We start from the raw sequence: 22,259 nt of genomic DNA on the forward strand, positions 1-22,259 counted from the left end.
TTACCATTTGAGCTACAAGGGAAGTTTCACTAGAGGATGTAATTTGGGTCAGTTTTTAAGTGAGCGGTTGAAACTTAGAATTTTTTCCCTGTTTCCTTGGTTATGTCAATAATACGGAAAAGACTATTCAGGCTGGATAGGCATTTTCAGCTGGGGGAGGGGACTGCGGTTTTGTCCCCAGGGGACACTGGGCAGTGTCTGGAGATTCACCAGGGGGTGGTAGGAGGGGGTGGGGGTGCTGCTGCTGTCCAGCGGGCATGGGGCAGGGTGCTGTGGGCCTTCTCCAGCTCCCAGGGCCTGGAGTATCAGTCCTGCTGAAGGTGAGGGTGCGTTACAGTCAGCAGCGAGAACAGAAGCCCGGTGTCCTTCACGTCAGACTGGATAAACCCTTTCATGATGCCCTAGTTTACACTGAAACTTTGGTCAGCAGGATGGGAATTTTTTGGTAGCTATCATTAGAAAAATAAAAGAATTTTCCTGCTGTGGTTCCCAAGTTCCCCAAATTCGTGTCCTTGACCTGTAACTCTCTTCGAGCTTTAGACTGGCCCAAGTGTTGATTTCACAGATGTTGGTTGGGTCCTCGGCGTGTACCAGGTACCTCTGAGTGCAGGCAGCTCCCCGTTGTCCTGAGGCCTGGGCCGTGAGGAACAAGAGGGACGTCCACAGGCGGGTTCTGGGGAGAGAGGGTTGGTGGGCTGAGGGGAGGTGAGGGTAGGCCAAGAGCAGGGCGCCTCAAGGAGCTGGGTGACCCGCATGTGCCGAGGAGGAGGGGCACATTGTCCGCGAGCCCCGAGCGGGCGGGACCAAGCACACCTGAGGCTGCCTGGTTTCACCTGGCTCTCTCGTACCTGATCTCAAGAGAACTCTTGACTCCTTCCCGCCTCCCAGCAGCTGCTTGGCCAGGAGACCGGGGAGCGGGCCTTGATCCCTCTCGTCCCCTCGCAGGCGCTTGGGCCTACATCCTGGTCATCTCCACCTCCTGGGTCCCCCGCCCGGGCTGGGCCTCTCGCTGACGCTGGCGGCCCCTGACTAGTTCTGCCTCTCCCTGGGTCACTCGGGCCCTGCTCTGAACAGTGGGCAGAGAGGTCATTTAGAAGCCCAGGCTGCCTCCTGCCCTACACTGAAAACCCGCCGGTGGCTTCCCACTGCTGTCCAGAAAGTCATCTTCCCACTCACCAGGCTCTGAACCATCCTTCTTGGCTGAGTCCAGACGGTCTGGCGTCCTGTAGACCTCTTCCCGTACGAACCTGCCTGGCCAGGCCATGGCCGTCCCCCCCTGGACTCCGCCTGCCCTGCCCGCATCCTCCTCAGAGGGCCCACGCCATGCTCCCGCACCCTGCCTGGATTCCCATCCTGGCAGCCCGCATCCTCCAAGTCAGAAGTATTCAGGTGAGAAGTCACTCACCTGGCGCGTTCCCGGGGAGGAGGAGTGGGTGACTCACGGGAGCCACCCTCCTCCCTCAGAGCTGGGGTTTTTGCAGAGGGGATTTTTCTGTTAGGTATTTTTTCCTCCCCCTTTGGAGCATTAACAGCTGCGGCAGTAGTGTGTGGGGCGGCGGTGCCCACACCTCCCAGGGGTCCTCTGATCCCTATAGCTAGCTTATATCCCACCGTTTCACACAGCACAGGGAGATGGGCCTGCATGGACTCTGTTGCTAGCTTTTGCAGTAAAGCGTGGTGAGCTAGCAGGCCTTGCCTAGTCCAGAGAAAGGAAATGGCAAGTTGGTGCCACAGTTCTGGTGTGATTGCTCCAGCATGCAGATGGCTGCTAGAAGGAAGGCTGGTCATCTCCGTGTATGCCCTGCTGGGCCCCAGTCGGGTCTGAAGAAGCGAAGGCTTGTTTTGTTAGAAAGAATGCCCACTTCAGGCGTTCACAGCCGAGTGTGTGTAACTGGCTTGGGCTTTCGGATGAGCAGGATGTGGGAAGTGGGCACAAAGGGGCCAGTTGGCCCTGTCCCCTCTGCCACAGGCTGCTGGTGGAGAATTCACAAGTTTCCAAGGGGAAAGCTGAGTATGAGAGAAGGCCCAAGCTAGTCAGGAGCTAGAGGGATTCCCAGCCTCTGAGAAGGGAAATGGCAGAGAAGTTATGTAAAATGATTTGCTGCTCAAGAGACGCTTCTGCGCCTGTCTAGCAGGTGGACCCCGGACACAGAGCTATTTTACAAGAAGTAATAAGCTGGAGATGCTGAAGGTCAGTTTTCTAATGAGGCAGTGAGACATCCTCTAACACCTGATCATTTCTGGAAGAATTCGAGTCCTGGTCTCAATTTGCATTGTTCTGAGCTTGTTGATGAGATTGAGGATTATACATCTCCTGGAAGCAGAGTGTGTATACCTCAGGAGGATTATTTTTAGATTTTGTAATAAAATGTTTCACAGCATAGAATTTTAAAGACCTGTGTGGACAGAAGCAGATCTTTGAAGGTAGACCTCAATTTGGCTTAGGAGTTCATCTCATTGAAATGAAACCAAGGAGGTTCACCACGTCTGCCTCCAGGCAGTCTTCACGTGTTCAAGCGGCTCAGCAGAAATCTCCTATCCCAAAAACAAGTTCTTTAGCTACTTGTGATGGAAAATGCTTAAATAAGCAATTGAAAATTCAGCATAGTCTATTCGAAGGGGATCATTTTAAAAGTTTCCTGGACAAAGCCCTCCCACGTGTTAGTATTTTACAGTACAGTAGGCTCTGCGCAGGCTCGAAGACTGTGAGCTGTTGGACAGGGCGGCAGTGCTGAGGGTGTGGTGGAGGGCGTGTGAATAGCTGGGGCGGGGCCGGCGGCGTGGGGGTCACGGTGCTGAGAACCGCGGTTGGAAACGACAGGCTTAAAGATGGTTTTTAGGCTGTTAAAAGGTTGTAAAAATAAGCAAAGAAGAGTATGTGCCAGAGACAGCCTAAAATAGTGGCCCGCGAAGCCTAAAATATTTATTTGGCCTTTACAGAGAATGTAGAGTTTGCTGACTGTCAGTTTAAGGGTCGGGAAATGCTTTACAAAGACTAAAATTTGAGCAGACATTTTATAGGATAAACAACATTTTGCTTTTTAAGGTGGCATGGTTGCGGTGCTGCAGGAGGGCCAAGGGGGAGAGAGAAGAAGGGGTGGGGAGCACAGGTGCCCGGAATCATGCAGAGTGGGCTGGAGACTGGGCGCGGGGCCTAAGGGGGCAGAGCTAAATACCAGCAAGCTTGAACTCGACACTGAAGTCACCCATGAGCCCCCAGAAGCTTCTGAGTAGAAGAACGTTGATGTCATGATTAGACTTAATTGTGAGACATTGAAATCATAGTCCTTTTTTTTCCCTCTGAGTCATGCTCTCAAACTGTAAAAGAGTTCTTCAGAAGTGATTGTGCTGCTTAATAGGCCTCTGACTCGATGGCGCTCAATGTGCCCTTGGGTCCGGCATTGCTGGTGTAGACTGGAGCTTGGCCCACGTGCTTTTCACACTTGTTTGTGTTTCCTGGTCAGCAGCAGACATGGCGAGGTCTCAGTGATAACGACAGCTGAGGGACTTGAACGAGTCTCTCGAAAGGTGGAAGAGCCCTCGCTGCAGCCCGGCATTGCCCGGCATTGCACGGCCACCGGTAAACCCCTGCATGAGAGGTTCGGTCTTGTGTGCTCTGTCAGTCCCCCCAGGCGCGTGTTCTCTGAGAGGTGAAAAGTAGAAGGGGTGCCCTGAGGAGGGCCGACGTTCTGGATTCCCCGGGACAGACTGTCTTCTCTTCTGAGCAGAGGAGGGGCACTCCTGACTGATTCTGAGCCCTCACTAATGGGGAACCGTTGGCGTGTGGACTGTTTTTTGCAGAAATCAGAACCCTGGTCTCTGTACGAGTATGAAGCTGGTGAAGGCCTTCCTTCTAACATCTGGGCTCTTGGCGTCATCCAAAGTCGCTCAGATGGGCTGACTTCGTAGAGATACTGTTCCAGCCAAATAGATGTTGCTTTTCTGAACCAAACTCTTCAGAAAGGTCTTGTTTGCACTAGGGTCATCCCTGAGGAGTCCTGACAGCGAGTCCTGGGAGAGCAAGGCCCCAACCCACCCCCACCCAGGCTTGTCCATTGGAGCCCCCTCCGCACCATGTCCCCGAGACCTGCCGTGGTGTTGGGATGCAGCCATCACCTTGGTGGGGCTGTGTGGCTCCGTCTGCCCTTGTTAGGACCCCTTGTCTGGGAGATTAGCCCCGCTGGAGCTCAGGGTGCACACACACGGATCCCTGTGGGCTTCAGAAGGGGCTTATCCACTCGGCCAGCCTCTGCTTACACTCACTCTTTTGCTGAGCTTCTAAGAGCCACACTGCCCCCATACCAGGACTTTAATGCTTGAAAGAGTGGTGTGGGGGTGTGTTTTGTTTGTTTCAAGAAAAAAGCCAATGTAGTCATGGTAGAATACTTAGAAAAAGCAAATATTTCCCATCACCTCCCCACTGTTAATGTTTTGATATGTGGTATGTGGTCCTTCGCGCCTGTGTCGTTCAGGAGTGTGATTTTTTCAAGGTTCATCCCTGTTGTAGCACGTAACAGTAATTAGTATTTGTACGCAAATACTATTCCATTGTATGGATAGACCACATTTGTTTATACAGTCATCATGTTGATGGACATTGGGTTGTTTCCCCTTTTGGGGAAAATTATTATTTTTATAATAAATAATGCTGCCATGAAATATCCTATAAAAGTTTTTGTGAGAACCTAAGTTTTTGTATCTGTTGTAAACAAAGCTGGCTCACGTGGTAACTCTATGTGTAACATTTTGAAAGACTGTAAGGCTGTTTTTCCAAGTAGCTGGGACAGTTTCCATTCCCGTCAGGAGTGTATGCAAGTTCCGCTTTCTGCGCCTCTTCTCCAGGCACTGTTACTGTCCATCGTTTTTATTTTAGACGTTCTAGTGGGTGTGAAATGATAGCTCATTTTGGTTTTGGTTTGCACCTCTCTAATGACTAGTTTCTGTGACCAACCTAGATAGCATATTGAAAAGCAGAGACATTACTTTGCCAACAAAGGTCTGTCTAGACAAGGCTATGGTTTTTCCAGTGCTCATGTATGGATGCGAAAGTTGAACTGTGAAGAAAGCTGAGCACTGAAGAATTGATGCTTTTGAACTGTGGTGTTGGAGAAGACTCTTGAGAGTCCCTTGGACTGCAAGGAGATCCAACCAGTCCATCCTAAAGGAGATCAGCCCTGGGTGTTCTTTGGAAGGAATGATGCTGAAGCTGAAATTCCAGTACTTTGGCCACCTCATGCGAAGAGTTGACTCACTGGAAAAGACTCTGATGCTGGGAGGGATTGGGGGCAGGAGGAGAAGGGGACGACAGAGAATGAGATGGCTGGATGGCATCACTGACTCGATGGACGTGAGTCTCAGTGAACTCCGGGAGATGGTGATGGACAGGGAAGCCAGGAGTGCTGCGATTCATGGGGTCGCAAAGAGTCGGACACGACTGAGCAACTGACCTGAGCTGAACTGAATGACTAGTTATGTTAAGCATCCTTTTGTGTGTTTAGTGACCGTTTAGATAAACTTCCTTGGAAAAATGTGTATTTGTCCATTTCTAAAGTTGGGTTGTCTTTTTTGTCCTTGAGTATAAGAGTCCTTTACATAATCTGAGTACAATTCCTTTATCAGATATATGGTTTATGACTTATTTTCTCCATTCTGTAAGCTGTCTTCTCACTTTCTCGATGGTGTCCATCTGTCCTTTGATGCACAGATATTTTTTAATCTTGATGACATCTACTTTATTGGTTTTTTTTCTTTGGTTGCTTGTGGTTTTGGTTATGATTAGGCAAATCATTGCCTAATCCAAGATCAGAAAGATCGACTCCTGTTTTCAGCTCTTACTTTTAGCCTGTGATCCATTTTGAGTTAATTTTTGTGTTCGGTGTGAGGTAGGGGTCTAGCTTCATTCTTTTGCAGCTGGACATCCACTTATCTGTTAGTTGTAAAAACTGTTCTTTTCCCCATCAAATGGTTTTGGTACCCCTGTCAAAATTAATTGACCACAAATGCAAAGGCTTATTTTTGGACTCTAAATTCTTTGCTGTTGATCTTTATGTCTGTCCTTATGCCAATACTGTCTTGATTACTTGCTTCATAGTAAGTGTTAAAATTGGGAATAATGAGTCCTCCAAATTTGTTCTTGTTTTTCAAGATTGTTTTGTCTGAGTCCCTTGCATTCCCTCATGCATCTTAGGATCAATTTCTGCAACATGTAACTTCCTCTGTTTCACTTATTAAATCATGAGCATTTTCCTTTTTCCTAGTCTAAACTTGGGCTGACACAGCAGCCCTGAACCACAGTGAGCACGTGAAATGTGGCCAGTCCAGATTGAGGTGTGCTGTAAGTGTAGCCTGGAAACAGAGAGTGTGGGGGAAACCCACAGAATAGCTCATTAATAATTGTTTATATTGAGTACTTACTGAAACAACAAATTTTATATTGGGTCAGATAATAGATATTACTGAAGTTGACCTGTTTCTTTTTACCTTTCCAGTGTGGCTACTAGTAGATTTAAAGTCACGCGGTTCTCATCTCCACGTTAGCCGGACTTGCTTTTGCTAGAAGGGCACCCTGTTTGATAGGCTGCATGGTTACATGATTGTGCCAGTTTTCTTGTTTCAGTTCTCGGTCGTTTGAACACTTAGGCTGTTTCCGGTTTCTCCACGTTATCCAGTGTTGTGATAGTTGACCGTGTAGCTGGGTCTGAATTCATAAGGAGGACTTTGGAAGCGTGTTTGCTGAACTGCTAAATCAGGGGCATGCAAACTCTTGTGTTAAAGTGTTGAATGAGTGAATGAATGTTTCATATGAACAAAAAATAATCTTCCAAAATAAGACTGCAGACAGATTCAATGAACATTGACTGAGCACCTTCGCTTTGAGCTGACTTCTGTTCCAAGAGTTGGGAACACAGTGGTGAATGAGTCTAGGTTCTAGCCCCCTCGAAGTTGGTCTTCTAATGGGGGAACGGGACAGTCAGCCAACTGGTAGCTGCTTCGGGGGCTGGTGAAGAGTGACTGAAGAGGATGGAGAAGTAGGCTTATGTAGGCCGGCGTGTGGCAGGGGCATCTGGGAAGCCGTGCTGAGCGGGTCACGGTTATTTAGGGACTGAAACAGAAGCAGGGAAGGGAGGCATGTGAAGATCTGGGAGAGGAACGGTTTCAAGTAGAGAGGTCAAAGTTCAAAGACCTTGCAGTGGAAAGTGTGTTTTAGAAACAGCAAGGAGGCCAGGGGGGCTGGAGCTTGGGGAGAAGTGTAGTTGGATTGGGAATATACTTGGATGGAGCTGACGGTCTTTGCTGGTGGACCGGGTGTGGGGCGTGTGAGGGAAGGCCAGTTTTTATGACCTGAGCACATGTGTGGGGCCTTTTCCTGAGCCAAGGATTGCTGGAGGTGGGTCCGCGGGCAGGGGGCTCACATGGAGATGCTGAGTTGGTAACGAGATGGACCAGCCTGGAAGTCACAGGGGAGGTGAGACTGGAGTCAGGAAAGCTACTGGACATCAGGCAGGTTGAGTGAGAGCCGCCCTCTCCCTGGACTCGGGAGCCTGGAGGTCTTTGAGGACTTCTACCCAAGTGGTGTTTGGTCAGCTGCCGTAGGGTGGCAGGTGCAGGATTTTAAGGGAGAATGGGTTGTGTGTATTGACAGCTCCTTGAAAAGTTTGCTGTGAGTGAACAGCATGATGGAGGTGGGGAGCTGGGGCTAGACAGCCTCTTCCACCTTCCCCTCCGCCCGCCCCATGCTGGTGGGAGTGGTCCCAGAGAGAGGCTGAGACGCAGGGGCTGGGGTCCAGGACCAGGGTGGAGGGTGGGCTTCTTGATGGGCTCCAGAGAGAAGGCGAGTAGCCTCGCAGGCCTTCCATTCCGCTGGGGGAGGATGAGGAAAGTTCAGATTGCCAGTGTTTCCGAAAGCTAAGAGTGACGAGAAGGGGAAGGGCATGGTAGGAGTTGCTGTGGGGTTAGATGTAAAATTTGCATGAATTTTTAATATGAAACCTCAAACTTCACTTCAAAATGCTTACCCTCGGGGTTCTCTCTCCGGTGCCTTGGGGTGTATTTTGGTGGAAAAGTTTGAGAAGCCACTTCATTATGGCATTCTATTGTTATGCTGTTAAATCTCACCCAAGTGAGCATTTAACCTTAAAGAGTTTGAGATCCACTTACCCATTTTGTTACCCTTAATAGAGCTTTTGCAGCTGCTCCAAAGCTCCCTGTTTGTGCGTCTTAATGGTTGCTTGGCAGGCGCTGCGCTGTGCGTGGGGGAAGCCGCAGGGCGGCCGTCGGAAGCGCCGCCCTCGGCTCCGCCCCTTCCCAGGTGAGGACGGGGAGGAAAGTGGGCCCTGCGGCGCCACACCCACCGGAGACGTTTTAGTGAACCTTTTCCTGTTTCTGCTAAACGGTTGACAACGGCACTGCGCGGCTTTTAATTCTGGCAGAGTGGTTTGGGGGAGCCGCGGGCAGCGCATCAGCCAGCCTTTTAAGAGACGTAATCGCGTGGCCTGCTTTCTTTCCTTCCTTTACAATTTTAATATAATTAAATCCCCTCCCGCCATGGTGGCTCAGACGGTAAAGAATCTGCCTGCAATGCAGTAGAGACGGGTTCAGTTCCTGGGTCGGGAAGGTCCTCTGGAGAAGGGCACAGCAACCCTGGAGAATTCTCTTGCCTGGAGAATTCCATAACAGAGAGGAGTCTGGTGGGCTACGGTTCATGGGAGTCGCAAAGAGTCAGACACGACTGAGCGACTAAAAGTTTGCCTTTCCCGCCATTTCAGTTCCGCGGGACGGGAGCCTGTGGGGCGTACTCTTCCCGCTTTGTGTTGACAGATGAGATGGCCAGGGCTTAGAGGGAGCTTGATTTGTAACCGGACGTTCATGTGCGTGACTGGCTCACAGGCCCTTGCTTCCCAGTTCTCCCGACCTCCTGAGGACCTGCTCCTTCTTCCGTCGCCCTCTTGAGCTCCAGAGCAGGGCCTGCCGGGCCTCTCGAGGTGCCTCTGCAGGGTCTCCGCTGCGGCCACCCTCTCCTGACCGCAATTGGCGTCTGTTTGCCAGGTGTGACTCTCTCTTTCCTCCCTGGTCTCTCCTTGGGGCTCTGAGCTCCACGAAGGCAGGGACTGCAGCCTCGTGTTCAGCTGGTGTGTCCAGCCTCTGCTAGGGGTCTACTACACGTGTGCCCAGAAAGTGCACACAAGAACCAAATGCGTGTGTGAACCCAGACTTTGAGTCCAGATCACTGCCATCTCCTGGCCATCCATGGGCGCTCGGGTCACTGTGCAGCCTGGGCTGGTCCTGTCGTCCTTTAATGACCCTTCACGACTTGGGGGCCAGGGTGTCTGGGACTTTGGAAGTTTTGAGGTTTAGGATGGAATGAGTGAATAGACCCTACACTAGAACGCCTAGTACCTTGTCATTGGGCAGTAAGAGCTTTGCAGCGGGTGTGACCAGTCCAGGTGAGTGGGGCGGGCGCCGTGCCAGGGCGTGTTATAAACATGTTTTCAGAGCTTCTGGGATTTCGGGACTCAGGTGAGAGATTGTGGGCCAGTTTGGTGCATGTCTGACTTTTAGGCATTGGTGCTGAAAAGAAGGAAGCTGGCCCCAGCCCTCCTGTGATATCCTGGGAGGAGCACACTGGGGAGGGCGCCTCTGGTGGTCACAGGGCTTGCTGTCCCCACCTGCCTCCTTTGCTTTGAGAAGCGTGTCCCCAGGGAGGTGGCTGCAGGGCCTGTCGGTGCCAGGCTTGCAGACATCGGCTGTCCTGGGTCGTCCTGGGTCCCTTCCCAGCAGCCTGGCCGGGGGCTCAGGGGTGCTGCACAGTGTTTGGTGGGGGAGGGGGGGTGTCTTCTGTTTCAGACCCTTTTACCTCTGCGCTCTCCATGGCTGCAAGTTAAGCTTGGGGCCGGAAGGAAAACGTGAAGGCCCTCCGCCCTGGCTGGCCTGTCTGTACCCTCACACCGTGCCCTCTTGACCCAAGAGTTTTCAGCATTTGTTGTTCAGTTCAGTCACGTCCAACTCTCTGCAACCCTGTGGACTGTATCATGCCAGACTCCCCTTTCCTTCACTGTCTGCTGGAGTTTGCTCAAGCTCATGTCCATTGAGTCCGTGATGCCGTCCCATCCTCTGTCGATCCCCTTCTCCTGCCTTCAGTCTTTCCCAGCATCAGGGTCTTTTCCAGTGAGTCAACTCTTTGCATCAGGTAGCCATAGTATTAGAGCTTCAGCATCAGTCCTTCCAGTGAATATTCAGTGTTGATTTCCTTTAGGATGGATTGGTTTTGATCTCCTTGCTGTCCAAGGGACTCTCAAGAGTCTTCTCCCGCACCACAGTTTGAAAGCGTCAGTTCTTTAGCACTCAGCCTTCTTGATGGTTCAACTCTCACATTCATACATGACTACTGGAAAAACCATAGCTTTGACTTTTCAACATTGAGTGGATTTAATAGGTGTTTTCTGACTTTTAAAATATGAATATAGTTTTGCTTTACTGTCTTTAAGATGCATTTTTGGCATAAATGGAACTCTTTAATGTAAAAAACTTTACCTGCTTTTTGGTATGGTGCTTGCATTTTGTAAAAAATGTTTAATTGCCAGGCTGCAGGAAAGGCTGCCCTTTTTTGTTAGAAAATGAAGACCCAAGACTGAAGTATGTCTCAAAATGTATATTTCAGGCATTTGAAATGGATATGGGGTCCAAAAGTTTATTCCTGAAGCAGATGTCACTTTGTATTATTTCTGACAGTTTTCTGTGGTCTTTGATAAATTATGTAGATTGTATTAACTCTCATCTGAACATGTGTATTAAAGATTAGCCTTTCCAAAGATTTAGAATTATTTTTGTCCAAGGCACTGGACTTAAGATTTAATGAGCCATGACACTGAATCAGAAACACACTTTCAGTCTTTTAGATTTTATAAGAGATATTGTAGTTTTCAGAAAGTCTTGTCAGAATGGTCTTTTGCGATGTATTTTAAGATAGTTAAGAATAGAGTTTGTATTGTAAAATCTTCTTTCAAGACACATTCTGGGGTTTTATGAGTGATTAATGTTGGCATTACCCAGAGTTTTGTGGTCAGTATTTGCAAGTAATTTACTTAACAGGGTTTTAAAGAGACGCCTCCTCGTGTTTTATAATTACCCTTTTTGGGGGACTAACCTGTAACATAGAAAGTATCTGGTGGTGTTACGTTCGCTACAGAGGAGTTATGTGTATGGACTTAGAAGCATCTGATTCTTAGGACGTGTGTACAGGTAGAGCGTGCAGTTCCCACCTTTGCATCTGCCATGCGCGTGTGAACAGACCTGTTTCCCAGTGTCGCCTTTAGAGTATCACAGAAGACTGAGGGTTTTTTAAAAGGTCATAATAGAAAAGTTGTGTGTGTTTTAATTGCTTATGTGTTTTTTCCTCCTGGGATTGTTAAACACACACACACACACACACACACACACACACACACACCAGTGACCGTACCACGTGAGAAAATGTTAAGTGTATGCAGCACTACGTGTAAGATTTTCCACAGAAGGTTTTATTCACAGTGAGGCACACTGGGAAGGCTCCATTAATTCACTCGTTAGATGGTATCATAGTTCTGGAAAAACCACTTCACCGTAGGGGTGTTTACAAAACTGAAGCCTCCTCTGCCAGGTCTTGACATTGCTTAGCTGTTTAGGTAGCAAGTGACGCAGCGTCAAAACCAGTTTCAAACTGCCTATGTTGTCAGCATGCAGATTTTCTTTATTCAGTACTTAAAGTATGGATTTACCAGTCTGAGTAATTTGAAATGCATACAGTAGCGTTTAAAAAAAAAAAATTAGATCTACCAAACCGAAAATGTGTGTATATATGAGTTAGTTTCTTTTCTTGATTTTGGTTAAGTTAACAGAAGAATCTTCACATCTGTAATTTCTGGTAACTTAATGAGAACACGCTGAACTTTTGGGTCACGATAAATTTTCCCATTATGTAAAATATTTTACACACTGGTTGACTCATTGTGAATTGTGAGTAGACATGATTCTCTTCCTGCGGAAAATAGAAACACAGATTATCGTGATGACGGGTTCAGCCAATGACAGAACCGCTCAGATGGCGCGTCGCCCCCTGTTGGCCGGGTTGTTGAGGACGTTGAGACGGACACATGGCAACGGGGTGAGTGGGAGCTGTTTGCTGGGTGTAGAGGAAACAGTCTTTCTGTCGGTCTGTTACTTTACACAGAAGCTTGCTTTTGTTTTTGTGAGTTTCACGTTCAGTTAGCGCGTGTGTTTTCTTTGACTGTATTGACTTGAAGTCTTATAAATATTTCTGGATGTTAAAAACCCCAGTGCTCATATTTATTTCATAGCGGAAAAAACTAATGAGCACTTTTTTGGTGATGGTGGTGGGGTGCCTGGTTTCCCTAATTAGCATCCTCCCTTGTGTTTAAAAGTGCTACATTTGCATGTAGGTGTGATTTCTATTTTACATGAAAGTTCAAATCAATTTACTTGTTATAAAACTGTTGAACTCTGAGATTTGGGGGAGAAGGAGTTACCAAAAACAGTGTGAGTTGTTCTAAACAGTGAGAAGCTTATTTACTACCATTTGGAAGGGGCACCCCCAGAATAAGGCATTTTGGGGGGGCAGAATGAAGACTCACAGCATTTTCCCTGTTTTGTTTCTTTAGATGACGCGCTGAGTCTCAGTAAGGGAGGCTGCCTCCCAGACACGTGGCCTTGTGTGCGACTGTAGCCGCACAGCGCGCAGCTGACCTGCTTCCAGCGTCCAGTTCAGCAGGGTGTAGTGTAGTCACAGGGCTGTGCGGCCGCTGCCCGCTGTGAGCGGTTCACACGCCTGGGGTCACACAGCACGCGCGCGGCCTTCTGTGTCTGGCTTCTTTCGCGTAGCGTCGTGTGTTCAGGGTTCGCCCGTGTGGCACTGTGCGTCGGCAGGCCGCTCCTTTCTGTGCTGAATCATACGCCTCCATGTGGACGCGCTGTGTGTCGGGGGCAGTGTTCATCAGTCCGCAGGTGCCTTTGTGCCGCGTCGCCTTTCTAGCTGTTGTGAACAGTGTGCCTCGGGACAGTCACCCGCGGGTGTTCGTGAGGTGGACGTCGTGTCTCGGGTGCAGACCTGGAGGTGTTGGCATCAGCTGGGGGTGTTTCTTGGCTGTACTGTCCAGGTTCCCATTTAAATGTGTAAAGCGGCTTTGCTGCTTGTAACTAGGGCCTCTCACCTTTGTTGGTGACCTGGTGGCTCCTGTTTCATGTTTGAAGTGCCTTCTTTCCTGAGATCACATCACATCTGACACTCATCGAGTGAGTGTCCCCGTAGATTTTCTGCAGCTAATTAAGTCTGTTCTGCTTCTAAGCCAACTAACCCTTACCTGTATTTTGTATTTTTCTTGGGTTCTTACCCCCGCTTTTCTTGAGGGACACCCCTTTGTTCCCTGGCCCCAGCTGCACAGGGTGACTGAGTGAGTGGTTTATCTGTGTCCTCTTCAGGCAGCATACGCTCACTCCTTTGGCTCTTTTCAGGTTAACTTTGGTAACTGGGTTGTCTGTTTTGAAGTAATAAACACCTTAAGTTAGCCATGATCCTCTTGAGCATTTTCGTAAGTATCCAAATGAGGCCTGTAGGGATGTTTCCATAATTTGTATGGAGCTCATGTAAATGTACGTTAACAGCATTAGCTGATTGCCTGAGTTGGTTGTGAATTTCGTCACTGCTCTTTAGTGAAGGAGCAGGTTCTGTGTGGTCATTTCAGTGAATGGGGAGGGCCCTTCAGGCCTCTCATCGTGTATGTGAACTGAGTTAAGCTTGGAGAAGTGATCGAGCGCTCTGCGGATGCGGGCTTTATTTTGTAACGGTTGTGTCTATGTTTTGAGAAGGCTGTGCTTTCAGCAACTTTTCACGTGTGTTATAGCAGTGAATCGAATCAACTAAGGTTCATAGGACAAGCCTTACTCCTTTTCTGTCGGCAGGAAATTCCAGATTCAGAAAGAGCGAGCGGTCGACTGGGGGACCGTGTCAGAGGGAGACAGGGCGCCCTTTCTGCTCTGCCCCAGCTCTGGGCTGAGAGGCGGCAGGCTGTGTGCCCACCCCAGGAGGTTCGTGCTAGGCCCAGGGCGGACAGCAGGCAGCTCTGCTCGGTCCCTAGCTGTGCACCCGACGTTGCTCCTCGTGTTGGAGCCTGGCTGCCTGCTCAGCGGACGGTGGAGACAGCAGGAAGCCGGGGAGGCGGGGGCCTGGCTCACCAGCCTTGGTATTCAGGCAGTGAACCTGGCCGGCGGTCCTGTGGGGTCCTGTAGCCTGCTCCCCCTCCTCCCCCATCTCCCTGGGGATGCTGTCTCCCCCAGGGCACTGCCCTGAAAGCGCTCTCGGTGCTGGACCTGGGGGCCGGGTCTCAGCCCCGGGCAGCTTCCCCGGCCTGTCCTGAGGTATTGCTTGTTCCAGGAGGCACAGCGTCTTGAGGTGAGACCCCTGGCCCCTCCTCCAGACCCTCCTGGGAGAGCCCGCTCGGGCCAGAGCACTGGGTTCTGGTGGCCAGACAGCGGTGCAGCTGCAGACAGCAGCCTTGATCCCCGATCTGAAAGGCAGCATCTGGGGTAGAGTCTGTGGGGAGCTTCTAACTGTGCCTAGACACGTTTGATGGAAGTTCCTCTGAGTCCATTAAACCACTCCAGTGAGTGTCTGTAAAGCGTGGTGTCCCCACGCCGCCTCTCTCTGCCTTCCCTTCTGATCAGCCACCTCGTGCTGTGAGTTATCCAGCCAGTCAGGAGCTGACTTGAGGTGACCTGGTTTGATCCAGGATATTCATTTATTCACATTGCCCCTCCTTGGGGAGAGACGGGGTGGGAAAACTGTGGTGTTCCCATAAACGTGCTCCCTCCCGGAGTGAAGCCCCTGGAGGGTGGCTTCCCCAGGCGGAGCCCCTGGACCCAGGCTGGGGGCCCGTGTGAGGGGTGGGGTGACGCTGGGGCTCCCACCTGGGCGGTGGCTGACATCCTCTGGGCCTCGGGTGGAGGTGACCCAGGGGGCGCCTCCCGGTGTGGGGCCGGGGGTCTGCCTCGTGCCCCTGCCCCTGCGCACCAGTGATGCTGGGCCCTGTGGGCACTCAGCCTCATTTCCCCATGGTGTGGTAGCTTCCAGGGCAGACGGGAGCCCAGAGGAAGGGCCTTGCTGCTTGCTGCTTGTGGTGGGAAGAGGTGCAGTGGTGAGGGCTTCCTGGAGGAGATTCCGGGGCTGGAGGCGTGAGGGGAGCCAGGTGGGCAGGGGAAGGCGGAGCAGGACCCCCCACCCGGGAGAAGAGCGTACGTCTGCAGGCAGCTGCGGGTGTCCCTGGAGGAGGGACCCCTCACTTGCCCCTCGGGCCCGGCTCAGCATGGGGCTTGGCGGGGAGCGGCCGGAGCCGGGGCAGGCAGCTGGCGTCTCTGAGAGGTGGCGGTGTGGGGAGGCTGGCGCAGGGTGCCCCGCTCGGTCCAGGCTCTGCCCCCTGCACTTGGTGGCCAGGCGCTCAGGGCGGCTGTGTGCTTCAGGGACTGGGTGCATGGGTGTCTGTGAGGCGGTGGCGGTGGCGCTGAGGGTCCCATGGGCTTCAGGGCAGAAACCGCTCTCGCTGGGGGTCGCAGATGTGTGCTGGGGACACTGCACCATCTTGAGGGCTGCCGCCCTCATCCCCCCTTTTCCCGGGGGTGCCCGTCCGTCAGCTACTGCCGGGCACTCCTCCTCGCCGAGCTGGCCCACCTCCAGCCCGCCGTCCCGCCCCCCCAGCCCCCACGCCCAGGGTGGCCTGTCCTGGGAGTGTCACCCCCAGCCTGCCCTCGCCAGCAGGACGGTGAGCTCGGCCTCGGCATGGCCATTCACAGGCAGCACGTGGGTAAGGGTCACCGAGCAGACCGAGTGGAGCAACGAGAGTTAAAGGTCACTTAGCAAGCACGCTGCTACTCTCAGTGTCTTTTCTGAGGCTGGCTCTGTGGTCGCGGTTCAGTATTTCAGGCGCGCTGTCGGAGGCGGTAGCTGGGCGCTCAGGGTGATTGCTGCCACCCGGGCGCCCGAAGCTCCCGCACCTCCTGGCCTGAGTCCTCTGGCTGCCGGGGGCTCCCCTCGGGCCCCGGGGCTGGCGGGAGGCAGCAGGGGTGCAGGGTTGTCATCGGGACACTTGAGCAGTGAGGACGGTGTGTCATCAGGCGCGTTCATTCCTCTCCACATTTCCACCCAGCACAGCACATGGTCAGAGCCGTCCTCCAGCGAAAGCCACGAACTCGCCAGCCTGCAGGAAACAGGTTGGAAATCTAGAAATGCTCTCCTCCCCCTCACCCCAGGTTTTCGCAACATTTATTTTTTAAAAGATCTTTAGAAAATCTTTGTGATTCAGAAGGCAGCTTCCTGTGCTGGGGAGTCTCTCTCTGGCGCTCCTGCTTCTGAGCTTGGTGGCTTGCTTCAGAAAGACTGCAATGCAGCGGCTACCAAAGTGCCTGTTAATATGGCAGCACCCGGCGGGGAGGTCTTCTGCCCCCCTCCACAGCCGCGGCCCGCGGCCTGGAGTCTGAAGGAGGAGACTGAGAAGGCAATGCCCCCCTGGACATAGCCGGTCAGTGGTGAGGCTGGAGGTGGGTTTTGTGGGCACTGTGGCCAGCACAGGCCTGTCCTGCAGCAGCTCCGTGAAGTTACTGATGCAGTGGGCTGCCGGGGGACGTGAAGCTGAAGATGCCTTTGCAGTCTGTGCACGGCAATTTTGTTTCCTTCTCTGTGCTCACGGTGGATTTTGAGAAGGTAAGGGACTCTGTAAACCATGCATGATAAGTATTTTAAATATTTATCAATATCCCCGATGAAGGCAAAGAATTATGACTGAGTAGATGTCTTCTGAACCTGAGAGAGAAAAACTTTGGTTTCTTATTAAGGACAGTTTGGACCTTTGAACAGCCACCTTATTTGTGTTGACAGATGCGCTGGAAATGAATCATAAAATATGTTCTTTAAAGGGATCTGCATTTTCTCTGCCTTGCTAACAGCCATGGTCGAATTTCAGGGATGTAGCTATGGATGTAATATGCTGTATCTTTAACTTAGGGAGCGACAGTTCCGTGAATCTGGCGTGGAACGTTTTGGTTTTCAAAATCGCAGCGTCCGGCCGGACGGTGAGGTCTGGCGTCCTCAGTGCTCGTCGGCCTTCAGTTGAGCATCTCCGTGTGTGCAGCCTCGTCCCAGCCCGGGGCCAGCTGGATCTCCCTCCAGCTGTTCCTCTTTGTTTATCTAAGAGGCAGGCTGAGAGTCAGAACTCAGATTTATTTTGCTTTGAATTGGTGGCCCCAAACTGTATTAAATGCATTATGGGTGGTAATTTATATGTGCAGTGCCAAGAAATATAATGTCAGGGTTGCCATGGTGACTGCATGCATTCCGGAAAGCTTATGAATGGGTTTTGAACCTTCTGGCATTTTAAGTGAGATGTTCCAGCCGAGAGCCTGCATTCAGGATGAGTGTAAATGAATCCAGCCTCCCCGGAGCTGCGCACCCCCCGCCCGTTACCAGAGCTGTCCGTCTGGCTCAGGTCTTCCTCTGCTGACATCCGCCTCGGTCTTCCTGGTGACAGACTCCGGTTGAGAGGTGGTTTTTCGACTTGCCTGTGTGTGCGTGTGTGTGTGTATGCGTGTGTGCGTGCGTGCAGTGTCCTGGCCCCGTGGCGTGGGCTGGCTGTCCTGAAGGCTCCCAGCATGGTCGCCGCCCCGTGTGCTGGTGCGGGCCTGCCAAGCTCCGTCCACCTGAGGATCTCTCCAGCGACACTGCGGGGCACCCGGAGCGCCTGGCTCCAGGGAGGCGGCCCTGTCTGCTTCTGCTTCCAGGAGGTCCAAGAGGTTGGTTTTGGAGAGGGAGGCCCTGGTTAGAAAGACCTGCGTTCAAAATGCTGAACTTGTGAAAATAATAAGCAAAGGCCTAGTATCTATCTTCATTGGAAATGTGTGCAGTCTGTTTGTTAGAAAATCAGTTCCCCTGTGCATTGAAACTGTACTGATGTCTTGACTGCATGGGACTGAAATACCTGTTTGCTTTTATTTTGTAAAGGGAGTCTAGACAGCCTGCTGCCCGGAGGGCTGAGGTCTGAGGCAGCCCCGGGGCAAGGACGGCTCCTGAGAGAGCCCTCGGGTTCCCGGAGGACACTTCACCCTCCTTCTCGCTGTTCACAGACGTGCAGACCGTACAGTTTAAACTTTAATCCTGAAGAAGACTCGGCCTCCAGGCTCGTGCCACTCGGTGTGCCGCCCACAGTCATCATCTGACAGTCCTTCATCTCGCAGGGAGGAGACTGAGGCCCAGACAAGTCAGGCCGCTTGGTCAGGGTCTCAGGGCAGGTCACAGCCAGCTCGGGGACCAGAGCCTGCCCGGCCTCCTCCCGAGGGTCCTTTTCTGACAGTAGAGGCGTGCTCTCAGGCCGCCGATTTCTGCTTTCCTTTTTATCCAAAGAGACCGACGGTAGGGACTGGAGTAGTGCTCTCTAATTCACAGTTGTGAATATTCCTGCCTTCCCCTCCTTCTTTCCTCCGCCATTCAGTGAGCACGGTGTGCTGGAGACTTCAGGGGTGGGGTGGAGGAGGGCACAGCTCTGCCCCCAGGCCACGTGCCATCCTGAGAGGTTAGTGCCCTGTGCGTGGGGCGTGCGGCCTGTGGGCCCAGATGATTCTGCCTCCACAGCGGCACTTTCGCCTGTCTGAGGTGTTTTCCAGAGAAGCTCGCTGCCCAGTGGTCACCGGGGGTGAAGCTGAATCATCACCTGTTGACTCAGGGTCACAATACTGTGTTCACTGGGGCAGAGCAACCTAGCAATATTGGGTGCAGCCTCAAAGTTACACCTTGTTACAGGTAATAAGAGGTTCACTCACGAGGTGTAAAGTACAACTTGATGGGGTCCTGGTGGCTCAGATGGTAAAGAACCTGCCTACAATGCAGGAGGCCTGGGTTTGATCCCTGGGTCAGGAAGATTCCCTGGAGAAGGGAATGGCAACACACTCCTGTATTCCTGCCTGGAGAATCCCATGGACAGAGGAGCCTGGCGGGCTACAGTCCATGGGGTCGCAAAGAGTCGGACGTGACTGAGCGACTGACACATCATCGTCATGTTAAATGCTGGGTAACCCAGATTTTTTAAAAAAAGATTTTGGTCACCTCACCTGGCATGCGAGGTCTTAGCTCCCGGAACAGGGATCAAAGCCACGCCCCCTGCACTAGAGGCTCGGAGTCTTAACCAGTGGACCGCCAGGGGAGCCCACCAACCCAGACTTTTAATTTGCTGGTCTTCCGGAAGATTGAGATTGCATTACAGACTCTGTTCTCCTCAGTGGCCCCAGTGGCGCCTCCCGTCCTGCAGACGGCCTCACTATGGGACTTGGCCAGGAGGCAAGTCTCTGCTCCTTCTCTGTGACCCCGGGGCCAGGCGTGTGACCCACCTCACCCGCTGGTGTGGCAGAAGTGATGCTGTGTGACTTCCGAGCTAGATCTTAAAAACACGGTCCAGTTTTCGCCTGGCTTCTCTTTGAGGACACTTGCTGTGGGGAAAGCCAGCACCGTGCTGTGAAGGTCAGCCAGCTCTTGCAGGAAGAGCATGTGGCAAGGCCCTAAACGAGCCGTCCTGAGGCCCCAGTCAGCAGCCTCCTGGCAGGCGAGAAACACTGGCAGGTGTTTCTGCCAGTGACTGGCAGGTGACTGCGTTCTACTCTTCTCGCTTCTCAGCCAAGACCCCAGACACCATGGAGCAGAGCTGTGCCCAGTCCAGATCTGCAGCCCACAGAGGCTGAGGCAGGTGGAGGTTTAGGCCACTCTGTTTGGGGTGATTTATCAAATCCCTTACGATTATGCAGTGGAGGTGATGAATAGATTCAAGGGATTAGATCTAATAGACAGAGTGCCTGAAGAACTATGGATGGAGGTTTGTAACTTTGTACAGGAGGTGGTGACCAAAACCATCCTCAAGAAAAAGACATGCAACAGGGCAAAGCGATAGTCTGAGGAAGCTTTACAAATAGCTGAGGAAAGAAAAGCGAGAGGCAAAGGAGAAGAAGATATTCCCAACTGAATGCAGAGTTCCAGAAAATAGCAAAGAGAGATAAGAAAGTCTTCTTAAGTGAACAATGCAAAGTAATAGAGGAAAACAATAGAATTGGAAAGACTAGAGATCTCTTCAAGAAAATTGCAGATATCAAGGGAATATTTCATGCAAGGATGGGCAGAATAAAGGACAGAAATGGTATGGACCTATAGGAGCAGAAGATATTAAGAAGAGGTGGCAAGAATACACAGAAGAACTGTACAAAAAAAGGTCTTAATGACCTGGATAACCAGGATGGTGTGATCACTCACCCAGAGCCAGACGTCCTAGAGTGCCAAGTCAAGTGGTCCTTGGGAAGCTTCACAACAAACAGAGCAAGTGGGGGTGGTGGGATTCCAGCCCAGCTATTTTAAATCCTAAAAGATGATGCTGTCGAAGTGCTGTACTTAATATGCCAGCAAATTTGAAAAACTCAGCAGTGGCCACAGGACTGGAAAAGGTCAGTTTTCATTCCAGTCCCAAAGAACAATGCCAAAGAATGTTCAAACTACTGCACAATTGCGTTCATTTCACATGCAAATAAGGTAATGTTCAAAATCCTTCAAGGTAGTCTTCAGCAGTACATGAAGCTGGAACTTCCAGATGTTCAAGCTGGATTTAGGAAAAGCAGAGGAACCAGAAATCAAATTGCCAACATCCGTTGGATCATAGAGACAGCAAGGAAATTCCAGAAAAAGATCTGCTTCTGCTTCATTGACTATGCTAAAGCCTTTGACTGTGTGGATCACAACAAACTGGAAAATTCTTAAAGATATGGGAATACTACACCGCCTTACTTGCCTCCTGAGAAAACTGTATGTGGATCAAGAAGCAGCAGTTTGAACCAGACATGGAACAACAGACTGTCTCAAAATTGGGAAAGGAGTATGACAATGCTGGATATTGTAACCCTACTTATTTATTTTATATGTAGAGTACATCATGAGAAATACCAGGCTGAATGAATCCCAAGCTGGAATCAAGATTGCTGGGAGAAATATCAACCTCAGATATGCAGATGATAACCACTGTAATGACAGAAAGTACAGAGAAACTAAATAGCCTCTTGGTGAAAGAGAAGGGTGAAAAGGCTGGCTTAAAACTCAGCATTCAAAAACTAAGATCATGGCCTCTGATCCTGTCACTTCATGGCAAATAGAAAGGGAAAAAGTGGAGGCAGTGACAGATTTTCTTTTCTCGGGCTCTACAATCACTGTGGAAGGTGACTGCAGCCATGAAATTAAAAGGCATTTGCTCCCTGGAAGGAAAGCTGTGACAAACCTAGATAGCACATTAAAAAGCAGAGACATCACTCTGCTGACAAAGATCCATAAAGTCAAAGCTATAGTTTTTCCAGTAGTCATGTATGGATGTGAGAGTTGGACCGTAAAGAAGGCTGAGCCCGAAGAATTGATGCTTTTATTTTATTTTATTTTTTATGCTGCAAAAAGCTTTATTGTTTCCATATGGTCCAAGGCTTGAGAGAGGGCTCCAGGGTGTTAAAAAAGCTGCCTAGTAGCTGCAGAGAGCGGCTTCAGGCAGCCCTGATGTTAGGTGGGTTCTTCATTGGCCACTGGTCTCCAGAAGCTCCTAGTCGTGCTTGAGGGTGAGCCTTTCGAAGAGATACTCGCCCAACCCAGCCTGGGGACCAGCCAGCCTGCGGAGGTTGGTCAGGTGGTCACCCATCTTCTTGATGAGTTTCACTTCCTCATCTAGGAAGTGGTTCTCCAGGAAGTCACAGATGTGGGGGTCTCCGCGGGCAGAAGCCAGGCCATGCAGATCCAACAGGGCTTGATTCAGGTTCTTCTTTACGAGAAGGGCGGCCTCCATAGTGTCCTGGGTTTTACCCCACTCATCTTGAGATGGCTTCTGCACGTCCAGGAAGAGGGCGCAGCCGCCACGCTGGTTTTGCAGTTTCAAGAGACGCTCCACGCCCTCGCGCTTCTCCTTGGCCAGTTCGCGAAAAAAGTGACCCACACCCTCCAGGGCCACATCGTCGCCGTCGAAATAGAAGCCCAGAGAGAGGTAGGTGCAGGAGGCCCGCAGTTGCATGTTAACCAGGCGGTTGATGGCCGCCTCCACCTCGGTAGAATAATTCTGACGAATCTGGGAGCTCATGATTGGTCGGTAATAATAAGGAGTTAAAAAATGGTGGCTCGTCCCAGTGATCGCGGACAGCTGAGTGGCTGACTCCGAAGGTTGCGACTG

At 51.2% G+C, this 22,259-nt stretch overlaps 1 protein-coding gene and 1 pseudogene across 2 annotated transcripts in view; one reads left to right on the forward strand and one right to left on the reverse strand.

The window, feature by feature from the left end:
- Positions 1-22,259, forward strand: part of TRAF3 (TNF receptor associated factor 3) — a 118,468-nt gene that overhangs the window by 24,093 nt on the left and 72,116 nt on the right. The window lies entirely within an intron of this gene.
- Positions 21,492-22,184, reverse strand: LOC102276106 (ferritin light chain pseudogene; annotated as a pseudogene).

This window comes from Bos mutus, chromosome 21, assembly GCF_027580195.1.
Source record: "Bos mutus isolate GX-2022 chromosome 21, NWIPB_WYAK_1.1, whole genome shotgun sequence".
NCBI classification, from domain to species: domain Eukaryota; kingdom Metazoa; phylum Chordata; class Mammalia; order Artiodactyla; family Bovidae; genus Bos; species Bos mutus.